Source organism: Eptatretus burgeri, chromosome 6 (genome assembly GCF_056783735.1).
Source record: "Eptatretus burgeri isolate ZD-2024b chromosome 6, Ebu_testis_v1, whole genome shotgun sequence".
Classification (NCBI taxonomy): Eukaryota; Metazoa; Chordata; class Myxini; order Myxiniformes; family Myxinidae; genus Eptatretus; species Eptatretus burgeri.
In genome coordinates this window covers 67,973,737-67,987,555 of record NC_140966.1, presented here as the reverse complement: position 1 = coordinate 67,987,555, position 13,819 = coordinate 67,973,737, and the positions used below count along the sequence as shown (strand labels likewise).

The following is a 13,819-nucleotide window of genomic DNA, read 5'->3' as shown; positions in this document are numbered from 1 at the left end:
TGACTGGTTGCTTTAGGCGTGTGCATTCACTGACTGCGATATGAGTGGTGCCGTGTAGCTATGCTGAGGCTAATATAGTGTATCAACTATATACAGTATCTCATATATATGTATATATATATATATATATATATATATATATATATATATATATATATATATATATATATATATATATCCAAATAGTTAAATATCGTAAGGCAATGTAACCTGTACAATAATATTTGTGATAGCACTTAACCAGGTTACCTCTTCCCAAGCCAAGAAAATCCTCTCCAGGATACGCGCTAACAACACATGTGTCGCGAGAAGGACACGATGTTGCTGTTCAGTTTTGAAGAAATACACACAAACACACTTATACACACACACACATGTATATATATATATATATATATATATATATATATATATATATATATATATATATATATATATATATATATATATATATATATATACATATGCATATATATATATATATATATATACATATGCATATATATACATATGCATATATAGTAGAAATATATACACACACAAAGGACCAGCATGGCCCGCACACTTACAGGCCGCGGAACGAACGTTCAGCACCAGGAGCTGTCCACGCAAAGCTGCTCACCTTCGCCTCCTCCTCGGAGACGTTGTCGATCTATGATTGCTGCAAAAAGGCGAGAAGTTGTTTGGCGGAGGAGAAAATATCACCGATGGCCCCTTGCAGTTGAAAGGTAACAGCGAGCAGGCAAATGGCGCTGCTTTTTGTTAAAAAATAAATAAATAAATGAACCCCCCTAACACTTCCTCGATCCGCCGCAGCGTTTTGGAAGGGGCACACAGAACAGGCTGAGGCGTAAGCAACGCAGAAATGGCTGCCCGTGGAAGGCCGAGAGAGATTGCCGCCCTATCTGCGCTTTGGTTGCTTGCGAGAGACGGTCACGTTTGGCTATAGTAACCCTCATTTATACGCAGCTCAGCTCACCACACATCTACGCAGGCGAGGGACTCAAATATTACTGTCAGAGGCATAAATAACAGTGCCAACTGAGAAATAGTCATTCATTCTTCATTCATATATATATATATATATATATATCATAGTGGAACAATATTAATTATACAGCACAGGGCTTCATGCTATGGTATATATGTATGTATGTATGTATGTATGTATGTATGTATGTACGTATATATTCATGGAACAGTATTAAGCATACACCAGATGGCTTTACGCTATGTATGAATGTGTGTCTATGTTCATATTTATATATGTATACAATATACATTCATACATATATATATATATATATATATATATATATATATATATATATATATATATATATATATATATATTCTTCATTCATTCCTTCAGTGAATATGACGTGTGGTTTCTCGACTCTCGTGGTTCTGCTAAGCAGGCGGTTCAAAGCGCATACAGATGTGAAGGTGTTATAAGTCTGAAAGCATTTAACACACCATTGATATTTCTACAATATATTCCATGCCTGGAGGTACGTCAGCAAACATGGTCTGCAGTTAAAGGATGAAACAGTAGTTTTATTTTTCATGAGCAAATAAGAAACCGAAATGGTAAACATAAAAAATATTCTGTGTTCTTCTTCCTCGTCCCATTATTCTTCTTCCTCTTATTATTCATATATTTAATCTGAAATAATTGTTTTTCGTTCAGGCGTAGATGGAATAACCCACAGTCAACATACGCAAATGCAATAAATTTTAATAATTGCATTTTATACTGCCTTAAGAGTTCTCTGTCTCTCCCCAAATTTCGAACAATATCTTAGAAATGAAGGATCTCTCCTCTCCTTTTCATCTATGTGGTAGTTGTCTGTTCCAATTGAGCTACATGATCGTCGAAGTATAGATAGATAATTCATCAAACATTGTGTACGATAATTATCGGCTCATGTATATGTGAAATGAACAACCTGTTTGCAATTAACTGGAGTGGTTAACTTACAAAAACACATTATAAATGCACATATTGAAGTAAGATAAACCATCAAAATAAACTGATTTAACAAAAATATCTTGTTGATTTGGTTTCACAAATATTTGCCACCAACTTTGGATAAAGTGTCTTATAACTGAAGTATGGCAGGAATTAGGAAAATTTAACTGTGGAAGGGATCACACTCTACACCATGTTATTTCAGAACCTCCATTCATATGGTTACCTGCTTTTCTAGTGAAACTAATGGAGATGCAAGTGTAGCACTGATGATGAAAAATAATTCCCTAGGATCGTGTATGGGTGTGTGTGTGTGTGTGTGTGTGTGTATGTATATATATATATCTTCCTCTTTCGGATTGCTCCCGTTTAGGGGTCGCCACAGCGGATCAACCGTCTCCATTTCGCTCTATCCTCCACATCTTCCATTGACACTCCAACCACCCGCATGTCCACCCTCACCGAATCCATGAACCTCTTCTTTGGCCTTCCTCTTCTCCTCCTGCCTGGCGGCTCCATCATCAACATCCTTCTCCCGATATACTCCGTTTCCCTCCTGTGCACATGTCCAAACCAACTCAATCTCGCCTCTCTCACTTTGTCTCCAAACCGTCCTACCTGCGCCGTCCCTCTAATATACTCATTTCTTATCCTATCCATCCTCGTCACTCCAAACGAGAATCGCAGCATCTTTAACTCTGCCACCTCCAGCTCCGCTTCCTGTCTTTTTGTAAGTGCCACCGCCTCCAAACCATACAACATAGCTGGTCTCACTACCGTCTTTTATACTTTCCCCTTCACTCTTGCAGCTACCCTTCTGTCACAAATCACTCCTGCAACTCTTCTCCACCCACTCCATCCTGCCTGCACTCTCTTTTTCACTTCTCTCCGACACTCTCCGTTACTTTGGACAGTTGATCCCAAGTATTTAAAGCAATCCACCTTCTCCACCTCAACTCCTTGCAACCGCACCATACCACCACCCTCCCTCTCATTTACGCACATGTACTCAGTCTTACTCCTACTGACTATCATTCCCCTTCTCTCCAGTGCGTACCTCCACATCTCGAGGCTCGCCTCAGCCTGCTCCCTACACTCCCTACAGATCATGATGTCATCCGCGAACATCATAGTCCATGGAGACTCCAGTCTGATCTCGTCCGTCAACCTGTCCATCACCATTGCAAACAGGAAAGGGCTCAGAGTCGATCCTTGGTGCAATCGCACTTTTACCTTAAACCGGTCCGTCATTCCAACCGCACACCTCACCGCTGTCACACTGTCCTCATACATATCCTGCACGATCCTCACATACTTCTCCACCACTCCCGACTTCCTCATACAATGCCACAACTCCTCTCTTGGCACCCTATCATAAGCTTTCTCTAAGTCCACAAACACACAATGTAACTCCTTCTGGCCTTCCCTATACTTCTCCATCAACATTCTCAAAGCAAACATTGCATCAGTGGTGCTCTTTCCTGGCATAAACCCATATTGCTGCTCACAGATCTTCACCTCTCCTCTCAACCGAGCTTCCACTACTCTTTCCCACACCTTCATGGTGTGGCTTAACAACTTTATCCCTCTGTAATTTTCACAGCTCTGCACATCACCCTTAATCGTGAAAATCGGAACCAGTACACTTGATCTCCACTCCTCCGGCATCCTCTCACTTTCCAAGACTTTATTAAACAATCTGGTTAACAACCCCACTGCCATCTCTCCTAAGCACTTCCATGCCTCCACTGGTATACCATCTGGGCCAACCGCCTTTCCACTTTTCATCTTCTTCATAGCAGTCCTCACTTCATCCTTACTGATCCACCCCACTTCCAGATTCACTATCTCCACCTCGTCCAACCTTCTCTCTCTCTCATTTTCTTCATTCATCAGCTCTTCAAAGTACTCCATCCACCTTCTCAACACACTCTCCTCGCTCGTCAGCACATTCCCATTTGCGTCCTTTATCACCCTAACCTGCAGCACATCCTTCCCAGCTCAGTCCCTCTGTTTTGCCAATCTGTATAAATCCTTTTCCCCTTCTTTTGTATCCAACTTCTCATACAGCTCGTCATATGCCTTTTCTTTGGCTTTAGCCACCTCTCTTTTTGCCTTTCGCCGCCACTCCTTGTACTCCTGCCGACTTTCTTCATCTCTCTGACTATCCCACTTCTTTTTCGCTAACCCCTTCTCCCTTATACTTTCCTGTACTTCCTCATTCCACCACCAAGTCTCCTTATCTTCCTTCCTCTGTCCAGATGTCACACCAAGTACCTTCCTAGCTATCTCCCTCACAACTTCTGCTGTCGTTGCCCAATCATCCCACCCATCTTTACCACCATCCAACGCCTGTCTCACCTCCTCCCTAAATTTCACGCAACAGTCTTCCTCCTTCAGCTTCGACCATCTGGTCCTTGGTTCAGCCCTCACTCTCTTCCTCAACCTCACCTCTAAAGTCATCCTACAGACCACCAATCGATGCTGTCGAGCTACACTCTCCCCTGCCACAACCTTACAGTCACTAATCTCTTTCAGGTTGCATCTCCTACTTAAGATGTAATCCACCTGTGTGCACTTTCCTCCACTCTTGTATGTCACCCTGTGTTCCTCCTTCTTCTTGAAATACGTATTTACCACTGCCATTTCCATTCTTTTTGCAAACTCTACCACCATTTGCCCTTCCACATTTCTCTTGTTGAGACCGTACCCACCCATCACCTCTATATATATATATATATATATATATATATATATATATATATATATATATATATATATATATATATATATATATATATATATATATATATATATATATATATGTACCCTGACATGATGGTGCACAGGTTGCAGACTTACCTTTGAGCTGTGTTGTCTGGGTTTTATTCGTAACCCGACTATAAATTATCGGATTGAGACTTCACAGGCAGGTGCATACATAGCATCACAAGATGCACGGTCCCTTGAATGGACATTAAGTTTGTAGTCCAATCGGCTAGCATTTGTTATTGAATGCTGAAGATCCCATGGAGTCTTTCATGAAGAGTAGGTGAGTTATCACCAGCACCCTAAAGAAATGACTAATTAATGCTCAAAATTACTTTCAGTTGAACATCAGGCCTGTTCAACGGGTTCTTAAAAGGCTTGATCCAAAACTTTATCTGAACAATTTAAGAAGGTGGGAACAATTACAGTAGTAGTAGTAGTAGTAGTAGTAGTAGTAGTAGTAGTAGTAGTAGTAGTAGTAGTAGTAGTAGTAGTAGTAGTAGTAGTTATCATGGAACACCACATTGAAGAGTCATTCAAAAGCTTCGAAGCAAACGCATTTCAGGGAAACTGATAAAGGCTGTATGTAACATTAATTTTATTTGTTCTATCAATAGAGTAAAGAATAGTTAATATATTAGAACCAAAAATGCAACATTTTCAATTCACTGTTTTTGAAAATACACTTTCATCAAAATAACCTCCTTTTGACTCAAAACAAAAAGATTTGTAAACTCTGTACTTTACACCAGTTCATTCTCATTGATTGGATAATAAATGGACCAAGCACACATTTCCAGAGGATTTATTCCAGTGTAATAGCAGTATGGAAGCCTTTTCACAAACCTTATCACAAAGGTAGACATTCAGACGGTGTGTTTTCCTGCAAGACTTTGTTCTCAGGATGGCAAAAATATAGCAAATATTCTGAAAAAAACCCACATGTTTCTTACCCTAATGGTGAGAGTTTTACAGAAAGAGAAAGTGTCACAAGTACGGCAATCCGAGTCAACTACTCAACCACAACTGCATCTGTTACGGAGATGGAACACGGAGAGATCCAATCGCGGATGACCAAATAAAATGGGGATCACACTAGAGCGGTGTGGTGTGTCCCCGTATTCTGAATATGATGCAAACCATGTCGGTTAACAATATTAGCATTAACACTAATTGAATACTCCAGGAGTTGTTGATAGTCCGAATCGTGGGTGTGGGAAAGATGGGATAAAATGACAAACATGCATGCTGAAGAAATATATTGGTGGCGTGGCTGCCAGCATGGTGTAATTTCATGCTGCCTTGCTCTCTATCACTCAGAGGCAGCAATGCCTCTCTCTGGTGAGACGTCATAGGGTCAGTGCTTCCTCCTCTTCTCACTTGACCAAGCGAGAGAAGGGGGGCATTGATGTGTGGGACAGCCGAGGAGTCTGTGTCTCTGTCTCTGTCTCTGTCTCTCTCTCTCCACTGCTTCCTGTTTCAACATGAGACATGTGAAAGGACAGTCCTAACCTCTCTCATCTAAAATGGGCAATGCCCTTCTCTCACATGGGCCATACACCAGACAATTATCTTTATCCAAGTGCCCTTAATACATACAAAACAAGAAAAAGAGCAATCAGACATTGTAGACCTTCACCAGGACTTGTTTTGGTGGTGTGTGGTGTGGTGTTTGTGGACTTAAGTGTGGTGTATTTAGTGTGGCACTTGTGTACTGGTGTGTTATGTAATTAATAAGAGACATAATTAGAACTGCGACTTTATAACAACTGGCAGTGATGACTGGGTACCAAGATGTCCCACTTTGATGCAACCCCGCTTTGATTTGACACCTGACCCTGACCCATGATGTTTTTATTTTATTTTATTATTCAATTGAATTCAGAATGGGATTAAAATACATTAAATTCAAATCAAATAGAAGACCAAATAGGAACAGGCCTGCATCGGAGTAATCAGAAGGAATCCAAACAAGCAAAAAAGCAAAGATGAAGTCATCAGGAGGAACCTACTGCACATTTCAGCTGCTACTCCTCTATCTCAAAACCATCCAGGCACAGCCAAGTGAGCCTTTAAAAAAAAAAACCCATATCAAAAAATAAAATCATTCTGGCTGCCAGACCATGTGTCCGATCAAGTTGAAATTTGTGAATTATCAATTATTCATTAACAACCTTGTACACGCATGCCTTGGGGAACATTTTTGTGAAGCTTTCCCCTCAATTGATCCAGCTGTTCTGGAGAAGATGTTTTAGGGTAAATCCAATATGGCTGCCAAAGCATGTGCCCTATGACATCATATGTGTGAAACTTTTGATCCTCATGGATAGGTGGTCACATGTGCAAAGTTTTGCCTTGATCTGTTCAGCAATTTCAAAGAAAAAGATTGTTGAAGGTTTTTATTTTAAAAACAATATGGCTGCCGAATCAGATGACCAATGACATCACCAATTTTGTTTTCTGTGGACCATTTTATCCCGAGATGACCCTCAAAATTTTTTATACTGATCAGATATAGCGTTATACACATGCAATTGTGATGTCATAACGAACGCACTTATGGCGTCATAAAAACATCAAACTCAAACCCCATGAGGAGTCCTTGCTATGTGCCAGGTTTCAATTTTTTACTTGGTGCAGTTCCAGATACAGAGGTCCAAAGTTTTTTCCATTCTTTTCAATATGAGCAGTCACACCAATGGTGAAAATTTAGTCTCAATTTGACAAGCAGTTGCGGAGAAAAACACGAAAGTTCTGTGTGGACAAATGAACAAAGAAAGAAAGAAATGCAATACCATCTACTTCGACGAGGGTAATAATCTGAAACTAGCCGAAACCCCGTCACAGACGGATTCCGTTCCATGAGCCCAATATGACCACCAGTGGCGGCTCTTGTCAGAGCCGGATCCCAGTCGATGTACTCCATGGCCTTACCTAATGAGGCCTACAAAACGTCCTTGTACACGACATTTTTGGTGTACACTACTCCTTGTGAAGAAGTCCCCTGATTTGTGCACGTGTCTGCTTTGACGTACACCATGTCAAAACTTCTCAGGTCACAGTACCGAGAAAAACGTGACGTGACCGCTCGGAGGAGAACAAAATTGGTCCTTCAGTATTAATATATAGATTAGTAACAAAAACGAGGGTCTATGCTTAAAATGATATAACTAACTCCCTCCTCCATAAACATAACAGCACAAAAAACTTGTCAAATCAAACAAAAGTATTCATCGTACAGGGTCATTTAAAATCCAGAATGAAAAGGAAAAAAAAAAGCAACCTCTCCAGATCAGACAAATCTATTTTATCTCTTTGCTGATGATTCCATACCCTGCTCTGACATCCCTCATCCTTCAGATCGACAGGCAGTAGCCTCCTCCCTGTCTTCACACCTTGTAAATTCACAAGCTGGTCAAACATTTGGAATATGTCTTTATATCTCGATATATATATATATATATATATATATATATATATATATATATATATATATATATATATATATATATATATACATACATACATATATACATACATACATATATATGTATACATACATACATATATATGTATACATACATACATATATATGTATACATACATATATATGTATACATACATACATATATATGTATACATACATACATATGTATACATACATACATACATATGTATACATACATACATATGTATACATACATACATATATATGTATACATACATACATATATATATATATACATACATACATATATATATATATACATACATACATATATATATATATACATACATACATATATATATATATATATATATATATACATACATACATATATATATACATACATACATATATATATATATATACATACATACATATATATATACATACATACATATATATATATATATATACATATATACATATATATGTATACATACATACATATATATGTATACATACATATATATGTATACATACATACATATATATGTATACATACATACATATATATGTATACATACATACATATATATGTATACATACATACATATATGTATACATACATACATACATACATACATACATATATACATATATATATATATATATATATATATATATATATATATATATATATATATATATATATATATACACATATACATACCCAAGGGAAAGGTATTTGATAGCACTTACCAGGTTACCTCTTCCCACCCAAGGGAACCCAGGGTTAGTATAATAACAGTTAGTGGGTTAGTTAAATTAACCTAAAGGATGTCAGTTTGTTGTTGGTGTTGAACGAAGGCACGAAACCTTTCTGTAGGGTGCAGGAGACTATTGACTGGCTGGGAGCGTGGCTGGTGAAATGTGCGCACTGAGTAGAGGGTACCCCGGAACCGAAGTAGTCGGCCAGAGTAGGCCATGGGTCCAATCGACGGAGTTAGTGTAATGGGCACAGGTAGCCCATGGAAACAGGACCCGGAGCACCAAAATTCCACGTGGGCATCGATGGGGTAAATGCCAAGAAGGGCATTCCCCACGTTCATACGGAGGATGGAGGCTCGGAGACAGCCTCACCGACCCGGGGGTGCCAAAGATCGAGTTTGGCAGATGGGTATACCTGCCAGTGGAGCCACACTGCCCTGCCATGAAATTGTGCAAGAGCACGAGAGAAAATTTGCGGGCCAGGCCCAAATTAATAACGAACCCCAACACAGGCGACGAGAATCATTGTTGCGAGAACCGATAGTTTAAAAATACAGGCATGTTGAAAGTCCCCAGGGATAGATTAAAGAGTAATAAGTGGTAGGATAGATAGGAAACGTGTACCCCTTCGCACCATCGACCCCTTCGCTGTTCTTAGGCCGCTGGACTCACCTTGGAAATTTCTGAAACCTGTGGGAGCTACCATGAGGCTGCATTGGGCCTCAAGACAGATTCACTTGTCTCTTCCGCAACCCTTTCCAAAGGGATCTTAGGGATTGGGGATAGACAGTTGGACAAGTTAGCCGAACAAAGACAATAAGGGGGTTAGGCACACATGTAATTATTAAATTTAAATTAAAAAATACCCCTGAGCGGGAGTGCCGGTCATCTCTGCCAGAGGTCGAAAGTAACTCTGTGCCAGACTGGAATAGGGGCAGTTCATAAAGTACGTACGCTCTACTTCCGGGTTTCAAAACCACCCACCCCCCTCTGTATGCAGGCTAGTGACCACCCACCCACCCCCTCATACATCGCTAATCACTTGCAAAGCTAGCAGTTCCTTATGAACCGATGTTTGTAAGCCATGACAATGCAGTCCCTAGCGGTGTAATTTACCTTTTTCTTTTAATATCACAGCACGTCATTTATGAAAATAAAAGTACAAATTGACATTCAAGACAATGTTAATGTCATAAATGAAAGTAAGTGTGCATATAAACTTGTGTTCCATTGTTTTAGTTAAATCTGACAAAAGCTTCAAATGTAATATTTGTCTCGGAGAGTTCCGGTTCTTAATTTAATACTTTTATTTTTGTATGTACGTACTTTATGAACGGCCCATACGGGGAATCAGAACGAAGTTTGAAGGGCTATAAAATCGGAACGAGAGCAAATTTCAAAAAAATGGCTCGTGTTGTTCGAGATAATAGTCCGTAGTATCTGAATCACCAATAACATTTGATCTCTCTTGATAAATGAGGGAGGAGATACGATTTGAAATCGACGATTTTCGCAACTTTGACCTCTTGACGTTGACCTCGACCTTGGACGACCTTGAAAGTTATATCATTGTGCATGTCTCATCGACCTCTATCCATTCCACTATTGGTTATTTGTCTCCACTCGGTTTGATTGTGGACGGACGGACGGGCGGACAACTTCGAGACTGGGGTTATAAGGTCATCTCTATTGAGATGATCGAAAAAAAAAGTCGATATTAGTTGTTTGTTTTGTTGCAAGCTAATGGGGTGGGTATGGACAACGACAGGCATAGGCAATAGGTTAGGGGGAGACTGTAGGGAAGGACCGAGCCAGTCTTCAGACTGGCCAATGCCACCACACTCCCTCCCACAACCTCACAAGAACACACCGAGGCTGGCCAGCTTCATGTGCTGACCTATTGCACCTTACCTGGTCTGCATATGTCATGCTTTTTGATGCCTTTGCCTTGACTCCATTTGCCATACCTGCCCATGCCTTTATTTGCATTGCCATGTCATTCAACCTCACCATGTGCACCAGGACCATCTTTGTGGAAGTGTTTGCAAGGACTGCCCTGCAGGCAGCCGCATTACTGGGGACTGCATTGGGCAGCCCGGATAGTTCCTTGTTGTATAAAGGCCAGTTCAAATGGACCAGGGACTGCAACGGGCAGCCCAGAGATCTCCTTGTTGCATAAAGGCCAGTTCAAATGGCCTGTGAAATGGCGTGTGGCCTGCCATGTTTGGGTGAGTTGCCTCCAGCAGCCAGGAACAATAAATAAATAAAATTCACCAACAAACGAAGGCCCATTGAGAGCCCTGAAGTTGCCCAATCATCGATTGCCTGCTGTTGCCCTCAACCACGAATGTTGCCTTTACTGTGTTCTCTCCTCAAGTCACAGGTCCTGGACCATGGGTAGTGTACATATTAAAAATGTATATCGTCGTTGTTTGTTTTGCGCCGGCAATGTAGTTAAGTTGTCCAAATGAGTCTGTTAGTTTAGTTACGCAACGTACTAGGTTATTTTTTGGGGGACATGTATTCAAAATGTCGCACTCAGGGATCCTTCGGTAAAATATACTCGGGGAACCTACACCTGGATGCCACATGAATGCTAACGACTCGGGTCGAGTCTAGCAAAAGGGAGGGGGGTAGTGTTACGGTTCTCGGAGCCATATGCATGAAACACACAGGTGTCCCAAGTCAGTTATTCCATTAGTATACGAGCAGATAGATGCCTTTCTTGTGCGTAGTGGGAAAACACTGGGGTGCATTGCGATGGGCTTTTGGTAAGGTCAATAAATCATTTTCTCCCCTTTTATTTTATTTCCCCTTTTATTTTAACCACAGTACCTTCATCTTGCTTGCCTCGTACCCTCGCCTCGCTTACCACAGTGTGACGAGCGCCTACCCAGAGTCTCGTTTTCCGAGTCAGAATCCTGACGTTCTCTGTGGCGGTTCCATCTCGGCTTCCACCTTCCCAAACCCAGACACGTGGTGTGGGCGGGCCTTGGGGCCTGAAGGCCCGGTCCAATCAGGATGAACGATGACGTCGGCTTCGCCATGGCTCCACCCCCTAGCTCCGTGATCGATAAAATACGAAGCAATCCTCAGAGTAGAGTTGTATGGGATGAAAAGGAGTTTGTTGGAGTGGGAGAAGGATTGGAAGGTTGCAGTTGTTATTGACGGGGTCATTGTGAAGGTGTTCCGCTGCTTGGCTCTGACCACGTCCTGCCTCGACGACCCGACTGCTGGTACACGCACACCCGACCTCAACAAGGTCTCTTGCTGGTCCTGTCGACTGCTCCGTTTCTCGTCTCGGACTCCGTTTCTCTCCACTCAAGCTCCTTGACGGACGGGATCTCCACATGTGCGGCTGTGGACCGAACCGCCCGACCTTTGTCAGGTGCCGCACCACGGAGCATCCCTTTCCCCAGAATGCTCAGGTACCCTAAACTGTGACCTCAACTCCCTCCCACCCTGGCTGCAGAAGACCCTTTTCTTTTCATTGGGTGTATTTCGTCTGAGTGTGTGTCTGAGTGTGTTGGCGCCTGTCCGTTAGATAAGCCTGTGCAAGATCTTTATTGTTGTGATTGTTGCTTTTATTATTCTCACGTCAAGTCTGCACTGTCTGCTTTTATAAGTTGCTTGCATAATTGTCGCACCACACCTCTCTCATCTTCCCCTGTGTAACACACCCAATAAACCTTTTTCCTGTGCCACATGTTTTTCCCTGCTTATTGTAAATAAATAATTGGAGAAATGTTCGCAGCTCGTCTTTGTCTTTTCTTCCATTGGTCCAGCATGGTTCGAATCTGAGTTTAGCCGGGTCTTTATTCCCAATAATCCGTTCCTTCTAGCTGGTACGTCCTGGGCAGTGCCACTCGAATGCATCTGATCCGGAAAGGTAGTCGGTAGTTGGCAGAGTGATCCGGTTCGGGCAAGACGTACCGAGGGCGTGGTTCCCTGGTAGTCGAAACCGCGTGGTTAATTAGGTAACCTGTTTCTAGACTGGAGGACCCTATGCCACGTGGTTGAGGTATTGGCGTCCATGGTCGGTTGAGCGACCCGCGGCGTCATGGAAATATCAGTGAGCGACGGCCTACAATTCCGGGGAGTCTGGTTGGAATCGACGTAGTTCCCCCCACCGAGTGGTCGTTCTCTCCACCGGACCCCGGCCCGCAACAATATATACAGTATATATATATGTGTGTTTGTGTGTGTGTGTGTGTGTGTGTGTGTGTGTGTGTGTGTGTGTGTGTGTGTGTGTGTGTGTGTGTGTGTGTGTGTGTGCGCTCGCGCGCGTACATATATATATATATATATATATATATATATATATATATATATATATATACATATATATATATATATATATATATATATATATATATATATATATATATATATCCATCCATCCTTCCATCCATTGGGACCATACTCTGTGCAGTGTTGGAGCTGCCTGAGCAGTCTCCTTGGCTATTGGGTGCAATCCTCGATGGGTCGCCACTCTGACAGAGTATACCATCAAGCTGGCACTCATTTTGCAGACCTTGGAAGGATGACAGGCAGTCAACCCCACCTGGTATTAATTCAACAGCTGAGGAGGATTTGAACTCAGGATTCTATGATCCCAAGTCCACCACCATAACCATTAAGCCAATATACCACACATATACTGTATGTATGTATATATGTATATATATATATATATATATATATATATATATATATATATATATATATATATATATATATATTTATATATATGTAAAAGAAATAGCACACTGAGCAATAAAATAATTCAAATTTAAATTCTTTATTTAAAGCCCAACGTTTCAAGAACAAACTCGTTCTCTTCCTCAGAGGCGTCGAGAGTG

General features: G+C 41.2%; 1 protein-coding gene across 6 annotated transcripts in view; it reads right to left on the bottom strand.

Annotated features, from left to right (window-relative positions):
* The window catches only part of LOC147024992 (ELAV-like protein 2), a 287,153-nt gene that overhangs the window by 241,392 nt on the left and 31,942 nt on the right, over positions 1-13,819 (bottom strand). Inside the window, exon 1 of one of the 6 annotated variants that reach the window (XM_085885525.1) lies at positions 570-976. The exons of 2 other annotated variants lie outside the window; for them this stretch is intronic. The gene's annotated coding sequence lies outside the window, so the exon portion shown is untranslated. Of the gene's footprint in view, positions 1-569; positions 977-13,819 lie in introns of those variants that run through there. 3 more of the 6 variants (XM_085885523.1, XM_085885520.1, XM_085885519.1) reach the window with 3 other exon arrangements.